The sequence below is a fragment of the Dermochelys coriacea genome, chromosome 8 (assembly GCF_009764565.3).
Source record: "Dermochelys coriacea isolate rDerCor1 chromosome 8, rDerCor1.pri.v4, whole genome shotgun sequence".
Taxonomy (NCBI): domain Eukaryota; kingdom Metazoa; phylum Chordata; order Testudines; family Dermochelyidae; genus Dermochelys; species Dermochelys coriacea.
Genome location: NC_050075.1, coordinates 99,579,521 through 99,603,399, shown reverse-complemented (window position 1 = coordinate 99,603,399; position 23,879 = coordinate 99,579,521). Strand labels below are relative to the sequence as shown.

Genomic DNA, 23,879 nt, shown 5'->3' with positions numbered 1-23,879 from the left:
AAAAGTAGTGATTCTCAGACTCGGTACAGCAGGAGATTTAGTGATGTGCTAATGTGCACCTTGGCTCTGAAAGCACATTCTTATCATTATTACAGTTCATAGCGACAGGTCAATACATCCCACCAACTATGCTCACTGAGTAGGGCTAAGCTGGAAGCTTGTGAGTGTGAGCAACAACAAAATGTGGCAGCAATTAGAAAAGTGACTCAAGGAAAACAATGTTATCGGATCCATATCTGAGCTCTCTCTGATTCTGTATTAAGTCTGCATAGTTTGGAAGTCAAAGAAAAATGTTTCCAAGTGTCAGCTCTGCAACCTCACTCTGGGCTCTGAAAGTCAATCTGTGTCCTGACTTCCTCCTACTTCATCACCAATAATAAAGATTAAGCAATTAGCACACACATGATAATTCAGGGCCTAATACAGAGACTTCAGTGGGAATTCACTTGAGCCCTTAGCTGATTATGTAAAAAGAAGAAGGGAATCCATCTATCTCCCCCATAGCTATATTGGCTTAGCAGGGCTAACGTAACAATATTGTGGGATTTTGCTGATGGGAGCAGAAGCTGATCTTCTGAGACCAAATATGTCTTAAAGAAACATATAGAACATACCTGCTGAGTCAGAGGGTCCCACTTGCCAACAGCCCTTCTCTGACGATAGTTACTCTGTAACGCTTTAGAGGTTTGCAGTTTTTTAAATTGAGAAGAAAATGACAGGGCACTAGATACTGCCTTATCATAGAATCATAGAATATCAGGGTTGGAAGGGACCCCAGAAGGTCATCTAGTCCAACCCCCTGCTCAAAGCAGGACCAAGTCCCAGTTAAATCATCCAGCCTTCTTGCTGCTGTCATTCAGTATTGCAATACTAAGGTACATTTATACCATCACATATCCCAGGGAATGGAAATAGCCCTGTGCTCTCAACTGCGATATTCAGTACATTTAATAGAAACATCTATCTATTTCTGATATGTAACTATTCATCGGGGAGATAAATCACTTGTCAGGTATTCTTCAAGAGTGAGTTTGTTGGGACAAATGAGGTCAGTAGGGGGGTAGAGCGGAAGGGCGCGCGTTAGACAACTGCACGTAACCACCTCTGGCTTTTCATGTAGAAATAATAACTAAAATATGTTAGGTTGATATCACTAGTGTATTCAATAGAGCAATGGTGTACTGCCCACCTTTACCAACAGGAGGGGGAACAGGAGGGGGAGGGGGAACACTTTGTAAAAGAATGCTAGATATAGATAATGTATTAGTAGCATATGTTATATATGTTGGACTTCTGTGACTTATATATTGAAGTAATGGGAAAATGCCCCCCTCCCGCAATATATATACAATATATAACCATATTGGATATAATATATATTATCACACACACGTCCATTCCACATGGGCTTATTGTAAGGATCTGTGGGTTTAGAGGCTGTGTTGTGGGTCTTGGGCAACCACCATCTCCACATTGCCACTGGGGACCCAAATGGAGCAGCATCCAATACTTACTGGATGGTTAGGCACTTAACGAAGTTCTGCCCAAAGAGGCCAGAGTAACAGACCCCTATGGCCTGCCTGATTGGTCCACACCAACTATTTAAACCTGGAAGTTGCCCCAGGGAGCCATCTGAACAATAATGCAGCTTCTGGCTTGCTACTGCTATAGCTCTTGTCTTTTGCCCTATCTTGCTCCTGACTCCTGCCTTCAATCCTGATCGGGCTTGACCTTGGTACCCTTCTCCTGACTTGTCTTGGTAATTAGTAATAATCCCTACTTTTGACCCTGGACCAGTGGACACTATTGGCCAGCCATCTATGCTCTGGCCATTTACCTAGTGACTGAATTCACACAAGTCATCCTAGGGAAGTTAATGGGATTGCCCTTTGAATAAGGAGAGCACACTTGGTTCTAATGCTCCAGTTCATCAAAACAATTAAGCATATGCTTAAATTCCACCAAAGTCAAGCACATGTTAAAGTTAAGCATATGCTTATATGCTTTACTGAATCAGGGTCTAAATCTCCAAAGTGTTGTATAAACACTAAGGCCTTGTCCACAGGGAGAAATTAACAGCATAGCTATTGCAGAATAAGCTATTTCAAAGTAACTATTTGGAATAGCTCCCTGCCTGGACAGTCTAGTCCAGGATAAAAGTGACTTTATTCCAGAATAAATATTCTGCTCACAAAGCACAGCAATTATTCCAGAATAAAATCACTTTTATTTCAGAGTAGAGATATTCCAAGGGCATTATTCTGGAATAGCTAAATTATACCAGGATAGTTATGCCAGTCAATTTCTCGTGGGTAGGCAAAACTTAATTAATTCTGACAATGCATCTATGAAATAAGTATTATCCACAATTTTCAGATTTGGAAATTGTATACATACTAAGATTAAGTGGTTTAGCCTAGGCCAGTTGCAGAGTCAGAATCTGATCTCTGCAGCACTTGGGCCCAGATCCTCAGAGGTAATTGGACATTGTTCCACTCAGCGTTGCAATGTCTAACCCCTTGGTGGCCTGCCACCTGGTGAAACCCTCAGCACAGCACCGACATACAATGCATAGAGAGTTAGATGCCTAAGAAGGGATTCCCAGAAGCCAGCAAGTTGAGGGGGGCCACCTGAGCTAGCCACTAGTGAAAGCCCAAGGAAAGGCATAGTGCGAGGAGCGGGGCTTAGGTGCCTAGGTGACTGACCTGGTGTGCCTGGCTGAGGAGCCATAGAACATAAGAATGGCCATACTAGGTCATACCAAAGATCCATCTAGCCCAGTATCCTGTCTTCTAACAGTGGCCAGTGCCAGATGCCCCAGAGGGAATGAACAGAACAGGTAATCATCAAATGATCCATCTCCTGTCGCCCATTCCCAGCTTCTGGCAAACAGAGCCTAGGGATACCAACCCTGCCCATCCTGGATAATAGCCATTGATGGACCTATCCTCCATGAATGTATTTAGTTCTTTTTTGAACCCTGTTATAGTCTTGGCCTTCACACCATCCTCTAGCAAGGAGTTCCACAGGTTGATTGTGCGTTGTCTGAAAAAATACTTCTTTTTATTCATTTTAAACCTGCTGCCTATTAATTTCATTTGGTGACCTCTATTTCTTGTGTTATGAGAAGGAGTAAATAACACTTCCTTATTTACTTTCTCCACACCAGTCATGATTTATAGACCTCTATCATATCCCCCCTTCACTGCTCCCTTTAAGCTGTGTGTGTGTGTGCGCGCACACAGATCCTAAACCCTACGCACATGGCAAAACACCACGTGCACAAAAATTTGCACAGAAGCACAACAATTTGCACAGAAGCAATTTTTTGCACACACGACCTGTCAAAAATTAGAGGGAACATTGCCCTCCTTAGTCATCTTTTCCAAGCTGAAAAGTCCCAGTCTTATTAATCTGTCCTCATGTGGCAGCCATTTCATACCCCTAATAATTTTTATTGCCCTTTTCTGAATCTTTTCCAAGTCCAATATATCTTTTTTGAGAGGGGGCAACCACATCTGCACGCAGTATTCAAGATGTGGGCATACCAGGGATTTATATAGAGGCGATATGATATTCTCTGTCTTATTATCTATCCCTTTCTTAATGATGCCCAACATGCTGTTCGCTTTTTTGACTGCCACTGCACATTGAGTGGATGATTTCAGAGAACTATCCACAATGACTCCAAGATCTCTTTCTTGAGTGGTAACAGTTAATTTAGACCCCATCATTTTATATGTATCATTGGGATTATGTTTTCCAGTGTGCATTACTTTGCATTTATCAACATTGAATTTTTATCTTCCATTTTGTTGCCCAGTTACCCAGTTTTGAGAGATCCTTTTGTAGCTCTTCACAGTCTCAAAGAATTCTAGTAGACTGGTAAGGCATGATTTCCCATTACAAAAACCACATTGGTTATTCCCCAAAAAATTATGTTCATCTATGTGTCTGACAATTTTGTTCTTTACTATAGTTTCAACCAGTTTGCCCGGTACTGAAGTCAGGTTTACCAGCCTGTAATTGCTGGAGTAACCTCTGGAGCCCTTTTTAAAAATGGGCATCACATTAGCTATCCTCCTGTCAATTGGTACAGAAGCTGATTTAAATAATAGGTTACAGACGACAGTTAGTAGTCCTGCAATTTCACATTTGAGTTCCTTCAGAACTCTTGGGTGAATAACATCTGGTCTTGGTGACTTATTATTGTTTAGTTTATTAATTTGTTCCAAAACCTCCTCTAATGATACCTCAATCTGGGACAGTTCCTCAGATTTGTCACCTAAAAAGAATGGCTCAGGTTTGAGAATCTCCCTCACACCCTCAGCCATGAAGACAGATGCAAAGAATTCATTTAGTTTCTCCGCAATGGCCTTATCATCCTTGAATACTCCTTTAGCATCTTGATCGTCCAGTAGCCCCACTGGTTGTTTAGCAGGCTTCCTCCTTCTGATGTAATTAATAAAAATTTTGCTATTACTTTTTGAGTCTTTGGCTAGCTGTTCTTAAAATTCTTTTTTTGGCCTTCCTAATTATATTTTTACACTTCATTTGCCAGAGTTTATGCTCCTTTCTATTTTCCTCATTAGGATTAAACTTCCACTTTTTAAAGGATGCCTTTATGCCTCTCACTGCTTCTTTTACTTTGTTGTTTAGCCACAGTGGCTCTTTTTTGGTTCTCTTACTATGTTTTTTAAATTGGGGTATACATTTAAGTTGAGCCTCTATTATGGTGTCCATAAAAAGTTTCCATGCAGCTTGCAGGGATTTTATTTTTGGTGCTGTACCTTTTAATTTGTTTAACTAATCTCCTCATTTTTGTGTAGTTCCCCTTTCTGAAATTAAATGCTACAGTGTTGGGCACTGTGGTGTTTTCCCCACCATAGGGTTGTTAAATTTAATTATATTATGGTCACTATTACTAAGCGGTTCAGCTATATTCCCCTCTTGGACCTGATTTTGTGATCCACTTAGGACTAAATCAAGATTTTGCCTCTCCTTTTGTGGATTCCAGGACCAGCTACTCCAAGAAGCAGTCATTTAAGGTGTCAAGAAACTTTATCTCTGCATCCCTTCTGAGGTGATATGTACCGAGTCAATATGGGGATAGTTGAAATCCCCCATTATTATTGAGTTTTTTTATTTTAATAGCCTCTCTAATCTCCCTGAGCATTTCACAGTCACTATCACCATCCTGGTCAGTTGGTCTGTAATATATCCCTACTGCTATATTCTTATTATTCAAGCATGGAATTACAATCCATGGAGATTCTATCATCCAGTTTGGTTCATTTAGGATTTTTACTTCATTTGAGTCTATGCTTTCTTTCAGATATAGTGCCACTCCCCCACCAGCATGACCTGTTCTGTCCTTCTGATATATTTTGTACTCTGGTATTACTGTTTCCCATTGATTATCCTCATTCCACCAAGTTTCTGTGATGCCTATTATATCAATATCCTCATTTAATACGAGACACTCTAGTTCGCCCATCTTATTATTTAGACTTCAAGCATTGGTATAGAAGCACTTTAAAAACTGGTCACTTTTTAGTTGTCTGCCGTTACATGATGTAATTGAATGGGACTTTTTTTCCTTTGACTATTTCTCATCAGATCCTAACTGTATTTGATCATCTTCCATCCTCTCCTCCTTATTAGGACATAGGGAATCTCCATTTATAGATCTTCCCATAAGGAATGTCCAAACCACGTGCTTCTCTGCACCTGTCAGATTTCCCCCACCCCTTAGTTTAAAAACTGTTCTACGACCTTTTTAATTTTAAATGCCAGCAATCTGGTTCCATTTTGGTTTAGGAGGAGCCCACCCTTCCTGTATAGGCTCCCCCTTTCCCAAAAGTTTCCTCAGTTCCTAATAAATCTAAACCCCTCCTCCCTACATCATCATCTCATCTACGCATTGAGACCCTGCATTCTGCCTGACTGGCTCTGTGTGTGGAACTGGAAGTATTTCAGAGAATGCTACCATAGAATCATAGAATATCAGGGTTGGAAGAGACTTCAGGAGGTGATCTAGTCCAACCCCCTGCTCAAAGCAGGACCAATCCCCAACTAAACCATGGAGGTTCTGGACTTCAATCTCTTACCTAGCAGCATAAATTTGGCCTGCAGCACCTCTCTCCTATCTCTTTCTATGTCATTGGTATCTATATGTACCATGATCACCGGCTCCTCCCTAGAAATACACATAAGCCTATCTAGATGTCTCGAGAGATCCGCGACCTTCGCACTTTTTGATAGATCCCTCTGCTTGGGATCCTTGGCCATGAACGCTGCCCTGGAGTTAAGCAGCTGACTTGTCTGAGATGCCTAGGAAGTATGTGCCGCAGAAACTGAGCCCATCTCCCTCTCCCCGTATTGAGCAGGAGCCAGACCTCTCTCATGCTTGCCCGGCCTTTCCATGTCCCAGGCTGTCTTTTGTGCAGTCGCTCGGCTGCCCCCTACCTATTGGTGGGCTGCATCTGGCCCTCCTACTGCAGAGTCTGACAGGGAGCATGGCTTAGGCATGTTCAGAGCACACCGATAGGACTGGGCCCTGCTGGCATTCCCCTCCCTAGTCTGAAAATCCTGCTTCAGAGCCTCCAGGACTTTGGCTTGAGCCATGGCTCCAAGCTACTCCTTAGCTGTGGGGCCAGCATCGAGGCTTAGATGGCTTTGCAACTGATGGAAATTTCGCTACCTAGTGAACTTAGGCACCTACATGTCAGTGGCACCTAAATGGTGGACTAAGACCAATAGGCACCTAGATACCTTGGAGGATCTGGGCCTTGGTCCCAAAAGCCATGGTCAGTTCACTAGGCTATGCTGCTTGTCGGGAATTCATTTGAGCACTTTTACACAAACTCCTCTTTTCCTTGACAATTCACACTGTAGTGTATTTTCCCTTCACACTAAGGATTAACTAATGCATTTAAAATTAAGATTAGAACTATTTTAAGACTAGAACACAATTATTTCCCTGCTTTGCATAAAGTTTTGGTACCACTGAGAAGGCTATCACTTGTCCTAATGTCTAGAGAAGATTATTAATGTCCCACATCTCCGGTCCCATGGTATTAATTTAAAACCAGATCACTGAATTTGCCACTCCAGGTAACAGGAATATGTTACTGAGAAAAGTGAGGTTTTTTTATCCCTTTCTTTAGTAAAGAATTCTGTATGTGAAGCAATGTGGCCATCCTAACCTGAGGAATACTTTGCTTTCAGTACAAGAGGACACAAAACAATACAGTCAAATCTATTCCTCACTCTTATTGGACTATGCGGTGGATTTTTTACCCAGATGATCACTTTGAAGCATATAACAAATTGCACAGTATGTGGTAAGATATATAATATGTATAAATTATGTAACTTTGAGCAATAATTATTTTTAGCATGGTGTTTCCTTGATCTCTTGTCTTCTGAATCATTTGGAATATTTACCTCTTTATTATTAATTGAATGGCAACTTTCTCTAGCAAGCAGAATTATGCCTGCTTAAAGTGACTGATGTTTATTTTAATAAAGGGTGGAAAGTGTTAGTTTAATACAAACGCTATTCACCCTCCACCACTGCACATCTACTCAGCATTGGGCCCAGTTACTTGGGCTAGGTGCTGGGATCTGAGTTTACCACCTATTGTGAAATCCAAATTCTCACACACTCATGACTGTATACGTAGAGAGTGAAATTATAAGCAGGCAGGGAGGAAAAGCACCATGCCCTAAATAGTTAAGACACATGAAGGTTCGATATTATATTAAGCTTCCAGTTATAAATAGTTGTTATAAATAATGGCAAATGATTAATGGATGTTTAATGAAGGGTTACTTAATTGTTACCAATTATCCTACAGTCCAATGGGTCAATAGGTTGCTTATAGCCATGGCTTATAACTATCTATAACACATACTACTCATGTCATAACATGCTTATAACAGCAATTAATCATTTATTAACATGTTAAAATGGAACCTTTATTACAAAGTGTCACCCAGATGACTGTTTCTGGCATGTAATATAGTACCCTAGATCTTCGTGGCAGATAGGCAATTTCCGTCAATATCTTTGAAAAGCCTTTTTTAATTTAGTTTAAGGATCTTTGGAGTCCATTGTCTTAAATGCAAAGGTTCTGTATTATTGTGGACCTGGATGCTCAAAGGATTAAATTGCACAATGTGGCAGACAAGAATGGTCTTTTGGGACAATACATGTGAGGTGGATTTTTTGGGAAATAACTAGGAGAGGTGAATGCAAATTCTTCTCTCTTCACCCCCAACCCCAGGTTCTGAAAAAAATCTCAACCTTTTCAATCTACTTGCCTAATAACTAGGATGGGCAGGGACGGTGTCCCTAGCCTCTGTTTGCCAGAAGCTGGGAATGGGCGACAGGGGATGGATCACTTGATGATTACCTGTTCTGTTCATTCTCTTTGGGGCACCTGGCATTAGCCACTGTTGGAAGACAGGATATTGGGCTAGATGGACCTTTTGTCTGACCCAGTTTGGCCATTCTTATGTTCTTGTATTAAAGACTGAGGCAGGGATACAGGTTGCACCAGAGTCCCTAATTGATGGAAATAAGTTTTAATAGAAGTTCAGGGTAGTTACCTGTTTAAAATATTCCACTGAAATGAAGCCCTGGCCAACTATAGGGAAATGTCAGAGTTGTTGAGCTGGCTGAATTTGCCAAATACCTGGTAACTGAAACACTTCCTTGTTCTTATGCCAAGGAAGGGACCTTTTCCTGCTGATTACTCATTCATGGAATCTGAAAATCAAAAGCCCAAGCTATTTAAAGGGAAGGCTAACCTATTCATGGGGATGCTAGTTCTGAGCTAAAGCTGTTATGAACTTGTAAACACAAGAAAAAAACCCTTGGTGGGGTTTAAAGGACTGACTTTTACCAGAGCCACTGCTGGTATTTGTGTGGGGAGATGCTCTCTAGTAAGTTGTTACCAAGTGTGTATGTTCTTTATTGTTTTTAAATATGTTTTTTTCTGTAACCTTAAGAATAAATGTACTTGCTTACAGAGAGCTGTGTGGTAATTTATAACTGTGAGTAATTGCGCTATTTATAGCCTCTGAAGAAAGCAAAGTGCAGACTCTGGCCTGTTTAGTCAGTCTGGCTTGCTGAGAATATCAAAGTGTAAGGCCTGGAACTATGCAGCCTTGAAAAGCACCAGTCAGGAGGGGAAAAGCTCTCTGCCCAAGAAAGGTAAAGGCTGAGGAGCCAGGAGCCTAGAGGGGTGCCCTTAATTCAGTGATTCTTACATTTATTTGATCGCACACCCCCTTCTTTGTGTCTGTAGTAGTTTATGCCTCCCCCGCCACACAAGTATATATACTGATAAATCAGCATTCACCGCTCACTAAATATTAAAAACAGTAAGACATGGATTTAAAACGAGCCATTTACATATATAGTAATGTAAATCTTAAGTGAGTACAGAGCAGTATTTCTCAAACTGGGGGTTCTGACCCAAAAGGAGGTCACAAGCCTATTTTAGGGCAGTCACGGTATTGCCATCCTTACTTTTGCACTTCCTTCAGAGCTGGGTGGCTGGAGAGTAGTGGCTGCTGGCCAGGTGCCCAGCTCTGAAGGCAGTGCCGATGCCAGCAGCATTGCAGAATTAAGGGTGGCATGGACTATTCATTGCTGTGAATAAAATGCGTGCAGTAAGTTTGTTTTTTTCCTGAAGCTTCTCACGTTCCCCTCCCCCCCAAAAATATATTCCATGTCCCACAGGGTGGGGGGTGTCCCCAGTTTGAGAACTTGTGCCTTAGTGGACCATGAGGGAGAAATACAGGTGCAGTTGCCCTGAACCGTGACAATGCTCACAACAGTCCTGTGATATACATGAATAAAGCACTGTGCCTGTCCCGTAGGTGGCCAGACCGAGGCAGAAGGATTGTGACGTGCCCAAGGCCACAAAGGCCTGATTTTCATTTCTGCCATTGCTGGAGCTACCCTAATGTAAACCCATTCTCCAGTTCCAACTTAAAGCATCCAGAGAAATCCTCCTATGCCGAGGAAATACCCAGGTATAAAAAGCTGCTGAAGGTGGCTCCATCACCAGCTCTGCCGTCTCCTGCACCGGAATACCCCCTTCGTAAGGTGAAGCAGGAGCATGTGTCTGAGGAGGGGGTTCCCCTGTGCCCAATTTTCCGCTTTGGATGGGCCTCTGCCACCAGTGGTGTAAATTAAAGTGCTGTGCTGGGGCAGTGGAGAATCAACCCTCTAGAGTAGGCAAGGACCTCTGCTTGAAAGCAGGATAAACTCCGCCTGTGTAAATCACAGCTTTCCTGGCCTACAGCGGGTTTTATACTGGTGCAACTACACTGGTGTAATTACACAAACGGGTTAACTGGTACTAATTCCCAATGTAGATAAGGCCTTAGGTTATCTGTCGGTAAGGCCTTAAGTGGGTTAAAATTCAGGAGTTCCTGGCTCCCTATGTCTTGTGTTCAGACCTCCTCACCACCACAGCTAGAGAAATCCTGCAGCTTTTTCAGGCCCTACACAGTACTCTGAAGTGCTTGTGGCTTTTTGTTTTCCCTGCCAAATGGTCACCGTTCTCAGCTACTGTTCATGGAAACTGGCTTGTCTTGGAGTAGGTCATTTTTGTAGACATCACCGAGCAGGAGATGAAAGCTTCCTTTCATAGTAGCGTGTCATATGGTCCACCACAGCACCCAACAGTTACAGACAGAGCAATTTTCTAGAATCAGCCAAATCCCTGCATAATTGTCAGCAATCAACATTGTAATTAATAAATTATTTTGAGTAAAACCATTGTGACAAAAATTATTTCCCTAGGCCAAAAAATGTATTTTCTTGCCAGTCATGGCTTTTGTAACTAAAGGTAACAATTCTTACACTCCTCAACAATTATACACAAATGCATCCACTATTAAATAATATGTTCATGCTGTGTTTGATTATGCAGCAATTTCAGCTGGCTCCTTCCTTGTTTTCCACATTACAACCAGTCACTGACACATTTTTTTAAACCCATAATGAAGGGTAAAATATTTACATTAGGTCATGTCACTGTGATGTGCCATTGACCGGAAATGCACCTTAAGGGAACTTATCATATATTTCATTTTGACAATATTTTCATGCTCTTCCACTCAAATGATCATTTATGTACAATATCTATTTTAATTTAAAAGTACAACCCTGAATAATTAAGTACCGTAGAGAATACTAATGCGTGGAGTAAAGTGGAACAAATAGACTTTGTCTATAAGATTTCTATGATCCTCTCTGTGTTAATATAAGTGTGAGTTTGTCTGGGTATTTACATATTAGATGTAGTTAGCAATAATACAATGAGAAGTAATTTTTGCATTAATGTTGTCTCTTTCAAATAAAACCAGCTCCTGAATTTAACAAACATAAATGCAAAATTATGAAAAACAATCCTAAGCTAAAACTCTGGTTATTAAAATGTATGGCAACTAATTATTGATCTGATGCTATTCTGCATAAAGAAGACATGCTTGACTGAACAGAAATATTTTTAAATCATTAATATACATGTGTTTATTTTACTGAGTCTAAATTGGAAGTGGTAGATTATTCTTATTGTCTAAGAAATTAGGCTGTGTGACAGGACTGCTGTACAGTCCTGATGTATGATTTCTTTCTCCTTCTCTTATTAATTTCTGTCAAATTAAAACTAAAACACCATTGCAAACCTTGAACAGCCATAATATGAAAATCAAATGTGAATAGCTATTAGAAAAACCTAGTACCTCAGATTGCTCCAGGCAAACACAGAGATACAATACTAAACACTATCTTTGTATAAAAAAGGATGAAAAAACTCTTATGGGACATGCTGCCAGTTGAAGCTAAAGCCCTGTCAAAACAGCAGTTCTGCTGTGGGAACATTCTAAAATCTTTGTGCAGCTGGGCGGGGTTTTTTTTTTCCTCTTCAGTTTCCCCTTAAAACGAAAACCTGAGTGAAATTCAGTTCACTGCAGATTTGCCAATGCATCATGTCACTAAGGACAGATTAATAATTCCTGAATTTATTTCAACTGAATTTCATGGCCAAGATATCTTGTAACTTTACACCTCCTCACAATGACCTTTATACTGCACTTATTTTACCAAATATCACTGGTAACATTTTTTCCATTCCAACAAGCTTCAGGGCATATATATCGTGCTATTACTTTGGAATTACGATGGTGTAGAGCTCTCTGTAAATAATCAATGATGTGTAGCTCATTCGTTGTAAAATTCTGAAGAGCATTAATACTGAAGACTGTTCATCTTTCATGCATTTTGTGCAACTCCAAGTTAACCTTTACTGAGGTACATGCTCATTTCGAGGAATCTCTAAAGCAGCTTTACTCATCTAACCCTGGATAATCACAGATATATATTGTAACAACAGCTGTGTTTGGACTGAGGGTTTTGACTTCCAAATGGAAAGTGCTGGAACAGAATGCATTGCCGCTGGAGGTTGAACAGGACTAGCTGAGTTTCAAAAATTTTCTTAACTCCTTTAGAGTCAGAGTCTGTTGCTCAGACTCTGTGAGTAACCCCCACCATGGCTCATGAGGGTGGCACAGGCTGATCCCAGAGTTGTAAGCTTTCATTGACAGGATACCTCCTATTGCCAGTCAATGAGATATGACACAGGCATAGGTGTCAAGTGCATCAACAAATTCCTAAACTTGTCCTCCAGAAGTGTGCTGAATATTTAAACTATTGATGGCTGAAGGTGGATTTTTCTAGCATAATGACTGTTGTTGTCAGTGGTTACACCATTGTGGAAGATCTAAAAAATTTAAGCTTTCTGGAACCAGCCTGCTGCCATCTAAGGTCAGGTACAGCCTAAGGGCTTCTGTTCTCTGGCAGTGTCCTTGAGAGGGTGGTTCCATTTTTCGAGAGGGAAGGATATAAACCCAGTTACACTAGTGCTAGTCTCATGAAGTATATACTATCTCCACTGGTTCCTGTCCTCACATTTGGCACTGCATACAAAGCTGCTCAGGGAATAGAGCTAGGATTACCAGAAGGAAACCACACAATTCAGATTTCTCATTAGCTACATCTGTTGTAGACAAGCCTAGTTTTTACAGCTATGATGCTTCCGTGCCTGACTCTGATTTGCACACCAGGCCCTCTGGGCTAATCTCTGTCTAGGCTGTGGAGTTTGGTGTGTCCATGATGGTGTGTCAGTTTCACTCATTGCTGTTTCCTTATATTAATGCTGCTGTTGGCTCTTCTGTCCTGGACCATCCTGTCCTGCAGAGGGTATCTTGTTCTTCTGCCATTGTGTCCATTGGCTTTGCAGATACTGACTTGTCTTTGAGTCCTTGAACCCAGAAGTTTCGTTCCATGGACATGAGAGGACTTTCTGTGGGGAAGAAAAATTTAATTTTCCCTCACATCATTTTCCCCAAGTCATTCCTTTAAGTGGCAAAGATTGTTCCCCCGCTCTCTGTCCTCCCCAAAGCCCCATGGAACAAGCAGTAGTTTTGCCCCACAGAACCCTATGATCTAGACCAGTGTTTCTCAACCTTTTTGATACCGGGGACCTACTTGCTGCCTTCCTAGACTGTGTCAGGGAGATGTCAGGGACTGGCACCAGATAACGGACTGGTCATTGAGGAACAATGATCTAGACTTTCTGCCTATCCTCTTCCGATCTCTCCAAAGCCCTGAGCCTCCATGACACGTCTGAGACCCTCTGTCTCCCTCACCCCACTTTCTGACAGCAAAGCTCTACTGGAGTGAAGACACTGGAGTCACTATGTAACCTTGGGAAAATCACTATTATCTTTCTGTGTGAGGTGTAAAATCGTTCCGGACTTCTCTGAAAGCTGGTCATTGTTTTCTAGGGGTAGTAAAAATAAATGAAAGGCTTTTCATACTACTAAGTAGCAGTCATAATCCTTAGAATACTTGCATCATTTCACACAGCCTACAAGATTGTATTTAGATTTCCCTTGTTCCCCTAGATTTACAGTAGAATACACTTGGTAAAATAGACGTGTGTGTCCTACAAACCATATTCAAATGTACCTTAGAGAGCAGAATAAAACAAGACTGAGTATAAGTTAAAGGAAGCACTGAGGTAAACATGGTGCCCAGACCTACAGGACTTGGCTGAAAAATTGTCTAAACTCGTCCCATTCCGTTTTATTCCCAGCAATTACACATTAACCATTTTTAATTCCTAGCAATAAATTCCAGCAGGTCACAGCCTTACTAGACTGGGAAAATGAAGATTATTCTTACAATTTATTTGAACTGCAGTAGCATCTAGGAGCCCTTGTCATGAACTGGGACCCCATTATGCAGGTGTCTGTACAAACCCTGAGGGAACTGAGTATTACCCCTCTTAATGACGATGTGTGCACCTTTAGGAATGTTTAAAGACTTTAAAAGCTGGTGTTACAATAGTTAGCAGTTTCTTTCCCCTCATCTCTACCCTTTCCCAGCACTGACAGTTGACTCTGATGTAGTTAAACATGAAGAAGCAGGAATAAATACTTTTTTTAAAGGATCACGTTCTCAGCTAGTGTAAATCAGTTGAGGTCAATGGCACTACACTGATTCACATCAGCTGAGGATTTGTAATTGCCGATATTGTAATAGGCCCATATTTAACCTAATAGAAGAAAAAACTACAAAATGTGCCTCTAATAACCCTTGTTAAAAATTTTACATTAATCTCCAAATCCAGTTTCACAAATATTTTGAACCTCCACCCTAAAGAGCTTATTGAATTGTGTAAATTGTGCTGTTCTTTTGGTGTAATAACTTGAGAGCTCTTACTGAATCAACTTTATAATGAATCCTTTCAAATCCTGATGAAATGGTGCACTAACTAAGGAACTTCGCTTGATTTTGAAATTAATGCGGTAATTTAAAACTACTTTGGTAAAAAAGGTTTAATGACAGCTGAATCCTCAGAGAGGACAAAATATGGAGGCTCTCTGAATAAAGAATTTGCTGCTTCTGCTCTTCAGGCTGAGCTGATGGGTAGCAGCTTCCAGGACTGCTATTTGCTGTCATGTAACAAGTGTTCCCGTGGAGCTCTTCATATGGTGACAAGATACTATACCAAACCTACTGACCAAGCGGTCAATGGCAAATCTCCCTTTGACTTCAATTGCACCAGGGTTTCATCCATTGTTGTCTGCTGTGGCCTTGGCTTGCTTATAGCCTTCGTTAACTTATTCATATTTTACTGACCGAAACTTAGTAACAGAAGTTAGGAATGACCAAGGCCCATAAATTCCTTTGCCCCCTACAATCACAGGAAATTGATCATCTGAGATATCCCTACCTGCTCCCAAATGATGATCCTCCAGTGACAACAATTTCTTCTCAAGGTTCTTGACAATATGCTGGGGGTGAGGAATTCTTTCCAGAAACACTAATTTGGAGCTCAGCAAGAATGAACAAAATCCTATTTGCTAAAATCATTAGCACATGGTTCATTATCTAATCTTATTTAAACCATGGACATCCAAGTAATTCTCTTACTGTTTTTAATCCTTAAATCCCAGTAAAGTGGATTAGGCCAGTATAATTTGGGTATGAACTTCCTACACCTCAGTTACCCTTTAGGTACAAGTTAAAAACCCCAACACGTAGTTAATCTAAACTTCGGGACAAATTATCCTCTGGTGTAAAGCTGCACTCAGTCCCACTGAGCTATGCTGATTTTCTGATTTATGGCAGATGAGATACTGATCTTTTGTTTTTATAATTTTCAGGAGCCTGCAGTTTCTAAACTCTGGGGAAGGCTGACCAGTGCATCTCATGAACTGTTACCATAACCGCTCCACGTAGGGCATTATATTCAGCTCTCATTAACGCCCTTGCAATATTACGGGTTGCAGGGCTGTGACTGGGAGCGGACTGTGGACTACGGTTGTTTCTTGAATGGCATAAGGAAACAGAAGAGGGCCTTAGATGGTGCCAAACTTGATGTGTACTTGATGTGAACTGTGTTCTCACAGTTTCCCATCTCTCTCTAGAAATGGGACTTATTGTATTTGTCCTTGCAGACGGAAAATGTCCAAGATGGAAGACTCATGTTCTGTGTCAATGTCCTATTTAGCAATCGTGCTGTCAAAGGGACTACTTGTTAGGGTCCTGGTTTAATCTGCTGCAATATGGCCCCTGTCTGAGAAGGTTAGGAATACTGGAGCAGATCTTTGGCCCTGCTCCAGCACCTTTGTAGCACTGTGGTGGTGCTAAGGGGTACTAATTCTGATTTAATAGCCAGCTGAGGATGTACTGGTTTGGGGAATCCCTGCATGGCATGTAGATGTGACTACCATCCTCCTTCACAACTGGCAGTGCAAAGCACATGTTGGCTGCATGGCCTCGGCACCGCTATGCTCTAATGACCCCGGGCTGCTCCAACAGTCATCTTTGTCCTCTCCCAAACATGGGAGCCAAGCACAACTTGGCCAGGCCTAGTGACTGAATCTACAGACTCTTTATGGCTAGTTGCTTTGTAAAGACAAGCCATTGTCTTCACTTCCAATGGGGTGGGATTTTGATTGGCATGTCGGTCTATTTTGAGCAGTTATATGGCCACCATGATCAGAGAAGCTGAGTACCTCGCAATATTTAATACCATCCCACCACCCCCCATGCACAGGATAGTGAAGCATGGAGGCACAGATCCTCAGGGATTTAGGCACTTAAGCTGAGGTGCCTAAATACTTTTGAGGATCTGGGCCAGAGAGACCAAGTGGCTTGCCCTAGGTCACACAGGATGATTGTAGCACAGCAGGGAATTGAGCCAAGTCTCTTACACCCCAGAGTGGTTCCCTAACTGGATCATCCTTTCCAGGAGGATAATGAAATCAGAAGAAAATCCAGTAAATCCAGTATCCATACTTCTGGACACGGCCTTTGATTTTATAGTTTTACAACTGTCCTCATTGTTGAAACTCCACCAGTTTCTTTTCCAAGAGAGGATTTCTACTCTCTAAGACTTGTCTAAGGATTAGATTCCATGAATTCCTATGGAAGCTTAAATGACCAAACATTTGATTTTAAAAAAAATCAAAAAAAGATTTGCTTTCAGGTTAATCATAGATTGGTTTGTTAGGAATGGCGGAGATCATGTTTCTGAAAAAGTTTATGCAGCTAGTTGGTCTGAAATTTTAGCATCAGCTTTATTCTCTGACCATCCCTGTTTGGCCATATCTATGTGATTATTAAATAATGCAGATGATGCTAAAATAGTGGCAGTGGTTAAAACTCTGAAGGATTTTTCCACCAAATGCATCCGATGAAGTGAGCTGTAGCTCACGAAAGCTTATGCTCTAATAAATTTGTTAGTCTCTAAGGTGCCACGGGTACTCCTTTTCTTTTTGCGAATACAGACTAACACGGTTGCTACTCTGAAACTCTGAAGGATGTTACTGTTTATAGAATTGTTAGCTTAATTGGACAGGTTCAGAGGTGGAGCAGGAAGAAATTTAACGTGTCTATATGCAATGAAAGATGAAAAAAAAATCCCAACCAAAATTGTTGAATTTACAAGAGCAATTTTACTGGTTGGTGTCTGAACTGCAAATTCATCAGGACAGTGACCTTATCTTTATTCCAATCTGCAAAATATCTAGTAAATTGTTGCCACTATACCAATAATAAATAATGATGGTTATAATAAGGTGATGCATTGAGATAGAAATAATGCCAAAGTTAAATATAGATGAAATGGTGATGGATTTAGTTAATACGGACAGGTAAAAAAGCCCCGATGTAGGAACTGATCCAACACTTAAATTCTCTGTTCAGCATACTGCAGCACTGAAGAAAAATTAATAGGATGCTGGCATGCATTAAAAAGGAGGTATATATGTAACAAATCCAATACATTTCTGTTTTCACTTCAGAAGGCCCTGTGGTGGTTAGACCATACTTGAAGTATAGTGTCCAGTTTTGTTCATGAGAGTAGAAAACAGATAGAGTTAAACTAGATGGAGTATGGCAGAGGACAACCCAAACAGTTCATGGATTGGAGGGGGCTCATCAGTACTTGAGACAATGATGAAATGGGGATTATTTAGCCCCAAGGAAAAGTGATTAAGAGGTGAATGACTCAAACATTTTAAACCAGATAAGGGTTATTATATAATTAAACTTGGCGAGACTAGAACTAAGGGACACAGGATTAAATAGGCCATCCTCACAGAGTTTACAGTACACAGGTAGAAGTGGATGTGGTTGGAGTGCTGGCTGGAGTCATTGCACTCCACATATAGGATAGGTAGTTTTTGAAGGTCTTTTCCCTGGCAGGTGGCAGAAGCTAAATAAAGTGTTATCCTCCTCTGCCACACCAACAAACAACCCCAGGTAGCAGAATTGTTCCATGTGGATAGACAGACTGGTGAATCCAGGCTGCCTCCATTTTGAAACAGACTTGACTATCTCTTGCTAGGAGTAACTTAGTGTCTATATCACGGATAAAACTGATTGGATCCTACGTGGATCAACCAGCTTCATGATAGCAGAATTAAATCATGATGAAAGAAATTCAGTGTCATCTATGGATGTCTAACTCACTGTTTATCACCTTGGGTACTCCTGTGGCCCCCAAAACCATAGTCTCTGAACACCCCATAATCTTTAATATACTTGTTGTTGAGGTTATAGAGACAGTGAGGGTAGGAATCAAACACTGACTACAGCAAAGAGGGGGCTGGTTTTCATCCTCCATGTGGGTAGGATGAATTAATTAAATTAAAAAAATCAGGAGGTTCTGCAAGTTTAGGCATGCTGGGTAACTTGAAAGAGAGGATGATGGAAAGTGATAGCTTTGAGTTTACTTCTGGTCATTGATGGGGCTGGGAGATGTTGAGTAGAATTTTTTGATGAACAAATGACTATTTGCTACTGATGGATGGAAGATGTGGGATCTGCAATGAAATAGTGTCGATGTGGGAATTAAATAGTGCAGGGTAGGAGAAATGAGCTATGCCTGACCAGAGAATAAAAGAGGACACAGTGGCTATTAACAGTGAAATATTATGTTGGTTTTTCTAATTAGCAAATGCTAATTGTAGGAATGACTATATAGTACAACAGAAGAACCAAATCTCAAGTGGAAGTAGGTGATAGCGAAATATTATTAAGCCAAAAAGTATAATGAGGAAGATATAAAATGGAAAAGGTAATTGTTCTTTCAAGCAAGAAAATATTATCAAAAAACAAACAAATTTTCACTGTACTTATACAACACAAAATTGTTTGAACTATCTTTTGCATAAAAAGTCTAAAAAGGTTTATTACAATTTGGAAAAATCAGATTGGGGTAAATTGGGGAAACTCAGTGAAGTACAGAAATATCTAGAGAGAAAGGATATTCTAGAGCAAGAAAATAAGCAGTGTGTTAGAACTATGTAAGATAAGGAAAAGAAGGAAAAAAGAAAGATGCATAGGATTAAATTTCCAGAATGGTATAAGAAAATAGATTAGTAAATTCATATGCAGATAAAAGAAGAATGTATCAGATAGAACAACCTTATACATTCTTTAAAGTAGGGGTTACAATTCCTTCAGCATTTGGTGGGTGGGGAGAAACTAATAGCGAAACTGACACTTGCTCATGAAGCTACACTCTTTCAGATGTTAGTGTCCTGATAGATTGTCTTTGTGATGAAACCCACAAGATCAGAGTCTGCTCTGGCCTGTGTTTTAGAAAACTCACCATGTCTGATTAATAAAACACAAGTTGCTGCACAAATAGGATTCAGTGATCATATCATTAGAGCTGAAATAGTTGTAAGAAAAACATAGTAGCACCAAGTATTGTTCTCTTTACAGTCAGACTTTTAGAGAATTCAGAATGAAGGAAACAAATGTACCTAGAATACACTAGTTGACAGGAAAGATACTTTGATGCATTGGAAAATATTTTTTAAAACAGATACGGAGGATATAATCCAAATTAATTCCATCAAAACCCACAGGATATCAAATTAAAGACTTCCTAAAGTTAAATGCAGTTTTGCCAGGATGTATAACACAGACATTCTGATAAAATTGGCACAGCCAAAAAAAACTATCTACCTTCACTGGAAAAATATTAATTAATATTGGGGGAAAACATACATTAAATGTTATGAGAAGAGAAACTGAACAGATTGGAACTATTTACCTTAGAAAGGAGGTAAATAAAAGAGGATATGATAAAAGTATACAAAATAATGAATGGAACAGAGACGATACATCTTCTGTTCATCCATTCTCATAATACAAGTACAAGGGGATATTTAATAAAACTGAAAGGGGGAAAATTAAAAAGTGACAAGGAAATATATTATCACACACTCTTCACCTGCAGAACTCCTTATCACTGGATATCATTAAGGCCAAGAGTTTACCAGGATTTCAAAAAGGATTAGTCATTCTTAACGAAAAGAAGATCAGCCAGAGTTATAACAGCACATATTAAAAAATAAACAACATTATGGAACGGCTATCAACCTTCATGCTGTATGAGCCAGCCTATAAATATTGGGGGTTAGGAGGAAACTTTCCCTGGGAGCAGGTTATCCTATAACTGAAGCATTGCTGTCACCTGTTTCTGGTGCTGGCAGATCTCAGAGACAGGATACCAAACAAAGTGGACCTCTGTTCTTATCCAGTCCAGCAATTCCTATTTTCCGGGTGGGGATGCAGTGCCTAGAAACCACAGTCATGGAAACCAAATAAATGATTGCAATAATCATAAATAGAGTATTCAGAATATTTTCTGCAGCTTTCTAGTTATGGAACATCAGAGCATGGTTTCATGATCACTATTCCAAATACTGTTGGAATAGATGCAGCCTCTCTTCTCTTCCTATTCATATTCACATCAGTATCACATTATACACTTTCTTGTATGTAGGCAGGATCGGGCATGTGCAGGAACCTCACTCTTCTTATAACGTTGCATATCTTGGCCCTCGTCCTGCAGTCAGATCTTTAGAACCACAGGGAGCCCTTTTGACTCTAATGGGAATCTCCTCCGATGGCTCTGATTATGGGATTACCGCCATACCTTGTTCACAAGAAAGGATTAGGCAGCAAGAGAAGGCAAGATGGACATAAATGCACAAATCTGCAAACATGAGCCAATGCAGCATCCTGGGTGTGTTGGTGGTGGGTCACTCTACTGAGGTGGTAGGATTTGAACAACTTTGTACTTTTTGTTTGGAGAATAGATAGGGTTTTGTAAAATTTCAGCATAGGCAGGCATTTTTCAAAGTTACTACTAGTGCAATTTTAATGAAGTTGGGGTGTGTATTGCTTTTTGTTATCTGTTGGAGATGGAAGTAAAGCTTTATGTTGTGTTGGGGTACATTTTCCATGGTGGGGTAAGGAATATCAAAGTGGCAAGGAATGAAGGAGACTTTTCCCTTAACTTCTGCTGTCTATGCTTCTCAGTTTTGGGATGTGCCTTGGTATAACCTTAACTATCCCTAAACAAAGTCTTAGTTTGGGTTAATCATTTTAAGGTTGAAGGTCATCCACAAGAACCTCTGGTTACCTGAAGGAGGGAAAGAGGATTTATTTTACTTTGCAGATCCAGGAAAATGGAAGTACCTTGTTGCTTAGCAATGAGTCCTTCAGGGCCCCGATCCTGCACTGAGAACTGTGTGCACACCCATGTACAGCCCCACTGAAGGTGATGGGAGTCTATAAGTGTAGCTGCCAGCACAGGGGCACAGCCCAGATGCACAAGGAACTGCGTTGATAGGACTTACAAGGAATCCCATCTATTCCTCGTCAGTGGAAAGGATGCTGGTTACAACAAATGCATTGAGAACAGTGGTGATTTAATAATACTTTTCTATTTCCCATCTTAATTTCACTCTCTCTGTTTTGCAGGGCAGAGGGATGAGGCTTGGGCCAAGATCTGATTTCACCATTGTGAAATGCTCCTATCCCCAGAAGGTTGTATGAACTCATGCACAGAAAGCTGCATCCATTCTAATCTGGAGTCTGGCTAAATAAACTTTGTTGCCTGTGTGTGAGCTCCAAACCACAAGAAAGCTTAACAGCCATACAGCACCTAAGTGCATGAGTAAGTTATCACATCTGGGAGAGTAAAGTTTTTATTCAAGTGGCATATACAGGGCCATTTGGTATAGGAGCTAAGATGCCTATAGGGACCCCCTTGGGGCATAATGCACCACTTTTGCCCAAACCTCACCCCCTATTAACAGGGTTTTCCCTGCGTTAGAAAATGAATTTAATTTAAACCTCATGTTTAACAAATTCGTCCTGGCTCTTCTCTCATTATCCAGGGGAACATGGTGTGGTGTGGTTACAGCACAGCCTGGGAGTTGGGAAATTGGGGTTCCATTTCCACCTGTGCCACTAACTTGCTGTGTGACTTGAACCACACCCCCTAAACACTCTGTGCCTCAGTTTTCCCATTGGGGAAATGGAGCTAACACTTTCCTACCTTTACGGAGGAGGAGGAGGAGGATGGCATTCATTATTAGAGTTGTAATCTGCTTTGAGATCTGCAGATGAAAAGCCCAGTTGAAGTGCAACGCGTTATCCTCTCTCATGGCAGGATAGAATTTTAGTTTTTGCAACATCTGTGATTCCCCCCTGAAAAATTATTTCCTTGCCCCCCCTCCAACAAAATACACCAAACAACCCCAGAGGAAGTAACATAATGACTGGCTGGAGGAGAGTCAATGGACACCGAAGTATGGCTTTGTCACTTTAATAAACTGCTCCTCTAACAGAAGTGGCTCCAGTCTTCAAACTTAACCCCTGAGAACTACAATTATTCTATCTACCAATCTTTAGGATTACTGACATCCTCAAAGGGAAAAGCTGTTGCCTTAGATTAGCCAGAGCAACTACCATTCTGTCCTCCTTAGAGACAGAGGATAGCTGTTTTATCCCTGGGAAATCTATATAATCCAAAGATTAATCTGGAAGACCTGAGCTCTTTGCAGCAAAAGGCCATTCCTAACAAACTGCTTTCTCCACAGTAGAGCCACATCTTCACTTTCTCTCTCTCTCTCTCTCACATGAGTAAAAAGAGTCATAATTGTCCTAATAAAAGTGCTTTAGCATCAAAGATAGCAACAATCAAAATATAATTTCTTACCCAGAAACAGTTTATCCAGGGACAGAAATGGTTCCCAGATTCCTAACTCTGAGAAGGGAGTTAATTATCGTTAGTTAAATAAAAGCACTGAGGAGACTGGATGAACAGCTTTCTGTTAAATTTCCTGAAAATATCTCTTAGCCTTCAAAATAGTTGGTACCATCTGTGGCTTGGCTTTAAAATCATTGTGGGATGGAAGTAACTCAAGATGCAGCACCTGAGCTGCTTCATTAGCCTGATTTACCACCATGGTTCTCATTTTCAGCAATCTGCTAGTTTTGCATGCAGGAGGAACAGCCACCAGTCCTTGCTGCATTATCTGAGTCTTTTGTCCTCCCAATCAGAGTGAAGGGCATGCTTTTTGCAAGAACACAAAAGCATTTTTTAAAAATTCCCGTAAAAATCGCACTGTAATTTAGAAACAGAGGAAAAAAAAGAAATCCCTTTTGGGAACAAAAGCCATTCCCTGATTTTTTTTTTCACTGAAGGACTGGACTAGGACTCAGGAGACCTAGATTGTATTCGCAGCTTGGCCAGTGGCCTGCTAGCTAACCTTGGACAAGTCATGTCACTTCCCCATGCCTCAGTTTCCCCATCTATAGAATAGAGTTATGATGTCTACCTCCTTTGTAAAGCACTTTGAGATCTTCTGATGGAAAGTGCTATATAAGTGTTAGATATTATATATATTATTTAAATAGCATATCCATCTATCTGTCCTTTAAGATTGTATGTAGTTTGGAAATTGCA

The 23,879-nt window shown here is 40.6% G+C and overlaps 1 long non-coding RNA gene across 1 annotated transcript; it reads right to left on the bottom strand.

Annotated features, from left to right (window-relative positions):
* Nucleotides 1-9,846: 9,846 nt before the first annotated feature.
* Nucleotides 9,847-23,284, bottom strand: LOC119860298. The gene is made up of 3 exons (XR_005294486.1): nucleotides 23,130-23,284; nucleotides 20,592-20,695; nucleotides 9,847-13,388 (listed from the first exon to the last, which is right to left on the bottom strand). It is a non-coding gene; the product is annotated as an uncharacterized LOC119860298 (long non-coding RNA).
* Nucleotides 23,285-23,879: the final 595 nt, after the last annotated feature.